Here is a 4,370-nt window from a genome sequence, read left to right as displayed (position 1 = left end):
CTCCCTTCCTCCCTCCCTTCCTTCCTCCCTTCCTTCCTTCTTTCCTTCCTCCTTTCCTTTCCTTTCCTTTTCCTTCCCTTCCCTTCCCTTCCTTTCCCCTTCCTTCCTTCCTTCCTTCCTTCCTTCCTTCCTTCCTTCCTTCCTTCCTTCTTTCCTTCCTCTCTTGCTCTTTTACTATCTCTCTCATTCTTTCACTATCTGTCTATCTGTTTCTTGCCTTTCTTTTATTGGTACTGAGGCTTGAGCTCAGGGCCTTGCATTCCTACTTAGTTTGTTTCATCAAGACTAGTGCTCTACCACTTTAGCCATACTTCCACTACTGTTTTTTTCTCACTAATTACAGGCACAAATCTCTTGCATTCTAATTTTCTAGTGACTGTATGATTTAGTGATTAGGAAGCATCCAATGTTCCTGACTCAGGTGTTCTAATTTTGAACTTATTACCCAAGATAATAGCTGTAAAGGAACAGAAAGATCTTGGCCTCTAACTTTGACTTCTAAGCTTCTCTTTCCTCTTTTGTAAATTTCTCCATCAGCAAGCTACAGGTGGGGAATTATAAGGGACCTGGCAGATATAAGGACTTGCCAGGATTTGGTGGCAGTTGCCTTTAACTTGTCACAGGAGGGCGCTGATAGGCCTGGGGACAATTTAGCAGAATCTAGAAGTCAGATAAAGCCAAGAGAGCAAGATAAAAGACTGAACCTAGAGACCTGACCTGAGGCAAAAGTAGCAGAGGGAAGGAGCCTTTGACAGAGAACATCTATCCTGCAGGCTGTTTTTGAAAGTGCTCCCCAAAATTCAGATAAACTTTAAAGTTATTATCTCAGGCTTACAGTAAACTCTTGGTTAATTCAATCCTGTGCTAAGATAAAATAGGAAAACATAGTTATTTAACATATAATTATCCAATAAGGACATTACATGTATGAAGTTGTAGCAAAAAGGGAAAGTACTTGTAATCAGAAGTCTAGAAACAATTTAGACTACTAAAATATGGAAAATATAGACAAGTATAAAAGAATGCAAGAAGGATGAAGGTGGTTGAATACTGTCAAGTTCTTTTTTTTTTCTGTCACTCATGGAGCTTGAACTCTGGGCCTGGGCGCTGTCCCTCAGCTCTTCAGTTCAAGAGTGCTCTACTCTTGTGCCACAGTGCCACTTCTAATTTCCTGGTGGCTAATTGGAGATAAGCATCTCACAGGCTTTCCTGCCTGGGCTGGCTTTGAATCAGGGTCCTCAGATCTCAGCCTCCTGAGTAGCTAGGATTACAAGCATGAGCCACTGGTGCCCGGCTTGCTCAAGTCTTTTAGCTGCTTTTTCTTTTGTTTTGTTTATTGGGACTTGGTCTTGCTGGGTTAGCCTTGAACTCATGATTGTCTCTCCTCAGTGTCCCTGGTGCTGGGATTACAGCCTGTAACACTTTACCTTGCTTCTTTCACCTATTTTTATAAACCACAATCAGTGTTTTTCTTATACATTTATTTAAAAGCAATATAAATATTTGAAAGTATCTTCTCACATTAATTATTGGCATTTATTTCAAATATTGAAATGATATGTAGCCACAACGAAGATATTTATTTGATGTACTTGTATCTTTTTTGACATTCTGATTTGCCATTCTGACTGATTTGAAGATTACAAAAGATTTTCTTTTTTTCTTTTTTCAGGGTTCAGGGCTCTTTATTGATATCTGAGGAAGAGTTGCCGTAGCCTTCAAAATAAAGATAGCAGAAGAAAGCTCTTCTCCTTGGCTCAATACCAATAGACTTCCTTAGATCTCCCCATTGCGTCCATCACCTCCTCCTCTAGTGTCTTTAGACGAGGAACATAAGTTCTTTCTAGAGCATCTTCTATGATGTGTCCTTGGGGCCATCAATCCAGGTTTCAGGGACAATGCCATCAGATCTGGGCAAGTCAGATTTGGGGATAATTCTTCCTGATCTTGTGGAGACTCGAACTCACTGTCCTGCCTCAGTAAATCTCCGCTCAATCTCGGTAGGTTTCCTGGCCAGGGGATCTACTAGCTTGACCTCATTGTGGAGCAGTGGTGCTTCACTAGGGATCATGGTTCCTGGATAATCCTGAGTCTTGCCAATGTAGCGGTAATGTGTGTTTAGTTGCTCCAGGACCATCCAGTTTCGCTGCTGGGTAACTTGAAGCACTCTGCCTTGTTTCCCAGCATCCTTGCCTTTTAAGACTTCCACTGTATCCCCACAGAACAGGTGCCAGTCCTCATCAGCGATGGGTTCCACAGGCAGTGGACACAGCCTCCTTCACGGAGGGTTCTTCCTCTTGTCTGCTAGGGAGCCTGGGCAGTTCATCCCATATTGGCAGTGAAGGGCTAGAGTAACCTTGGATGCCAGGGTGAGCACAGCAGAGAGACGCATGGTTGGAGGCTGTGAGAAATCACCTAACTAGTGGATGACTCCAGTTTTCTTTGTCAACTCTTTTCCTGTGCGGCTGAGCGGCCGTACGTAGCTTCGGCATTCACAAAAGGTTTTCTTATCTGAAAAATAAGATGGTCATTACATCGTATTTCTGTTGATGTTTTAAGATTTTATTTTCATATGCTTTAATTAGCAGGATTCTGGGGGGCAGGTGGGAAGGGGTACAAGTGTATTTTTGAGACAGGATCTTTCAATATAGCTAGGCTAGTCTGGAACTTGCTATGTAACTCAGGCTGGCCTTGAATTCATAATCCTCCTAGTGCATTTCTCTTGCAGATATATGAGATGAGAGTCAGTATAGAAAGATGAAATATGTGTGACAGAGTTCCTCTCTTATGAATTACAGCCCCTGGCCCTGGCCAAGAGGGTTTCATGGTAGTTGAGGTCTCCATGATTTACTCTAAGTAGGTGACTGATTCTGTCTCAGGACTTAAGTCTATGTGCCATGAACATCAGACTTTGGATTGCTTTTGTTAGTTGTGGCCACAGGAAGAATTCCAAGAATAAAGATGTTTCCTGTACTTCTTGGTACTTTGAAGTAGACAATGGCCACTTGGCCTTTCATTGCTTAATTTATAAAAGAAGGTAAAAATAGAAACACTCAAAGAAAGGGGCTCACCTGACTATTTCAGCTGCTTCAGGTTTTGTTTGTTTGTTTTGGTTGTGGTGCTTGAACTCAGCGCTTGGGCACTGTTCCTGAGCTTCTTTATTCAAGGCTACGACTCTACCACTTTGAACCACAGCACCACTTGCAGTTCTTTTGATGGTTAATTGGAGATAAGAGTCTCACTGACTTTCTTGTCCAGGCTGATTTTGAACTGTAATCCTCAGATCTCTTCCTGAGTAGCTAGGATTACAGGTGTGAGCTACCAGCGCCCAGCTGTGCTTCAGGTTTTAGTGGTCCAAGTGCATTATGAGAGGACACTGGCTACCTGCTTCCACATCTGTGAGGTGTCCAGGACACGTGACTCCTATTCTCATGTAGTTGGCATCAATCAGGCTTGCTTCCTCCACAGCTCCCTTATTCTGGGACAGAAAGGCCCCCCTCCTCTGTTAAAGGTTTCAATGGTGTAGGGCTGTTTGGTGTTAGCCAAAGTTAAAAAAGAAACGAAGTCTTTTGCTTTTGCTAGAACATTCTTTATCTAATTCTACATTGTATGAAATTTTTTTTTCCTTTGGTAAGATTAAATTTGGTACAGTGAAAGCAGAGGCCTGTAGGAATACCAGGAATAATTTACTACTCTTAGTGACCCTGGCTGAGTACAAAGTACAAGTAGATAACTATGGGGATCTCTGGCACGGTCCTTGGAGTTGGCCTGGAGTGGTGCTGTGGCCAGTGGCCAAAGAACCTGCCTCATGGGTTTGTGTCAAGTGGGGATTTATCCTAGGACATCTTGCAGGTACAACATGGCTCCCCAAAAGTCAATTGAGATACTGTTCATTAAATGACTGAGAAGCTATATGGGCAAAAGGCAATGCTGTGACTGATTCATTTTATTTTATTTTTTGTGCTGGGTTCAAGTATTGAGGCTTGAACTCATGGCTTCGGCCCTGTCCGTTCTTTAGCTTTTTCATTCAAGGCTATTGCTATACCACTTGAGCCACAGCCCCACCTCTGGCTTTTGGGTGGTTAACTGGAGACAAGAATCTCAAGGATTTTCCTGACCTGGCTGGCTTCACACTGCAATCCTCAGATCTCTGCTTCCTAAGTAGCTAGAATTAAAGGACTGAGCCAGGGGCTGGGAAGGTGGCTCAGTGGTAGAGTACTTGCCTTGCATACATGAGGCCCTGGGTTCGATTCCTCAGCACCACTTAAACAAAAAGAAAAAAGCTGGAAGTGGCACTGTGGCTCAAGTGGTAGAGCGCTAGCCTTGAGCTGAAGAGCTGAGGGACAGCACCCAGGCCCAGAGTTCAGGCC

At 43.3% G+C, this 4,370-nt stretch overlaps 1 pseudogene; it reads right to left on the bottom strand.

Moving 5' to 3' along the window:
* Positions 1–1,757: 1,757 nt before the first annotated feature.
* LOC106002189 lies at positions 1,758–2,392 on the bottom strand (annotated as a pseudogene).
* Positions 2,393–4,370: the final 1,978 nt, after the last annotated feature.

The sequence above is a fragment of the Dipodomys ordii genome, unplaced genomic scaffold, assembly GCF_000151885.1.
Source record: "Dipodomys ordii isolate 6190 unplaced genomic scaffold, Dord_2.0 Scaffold4266, whole genome shotgun sequence".
Classification (NCBI taxonomy): Eukaryota; Metazoa; Chordata; class Mammalia; order Rodentia; family Heteromyidae; genus Dipodomys; species Dipodomys ordii.
Note: the sequence above shows the minus strand (reverse complement) of the source record. Positions and strands in the feature narration are given on the sequence as shown.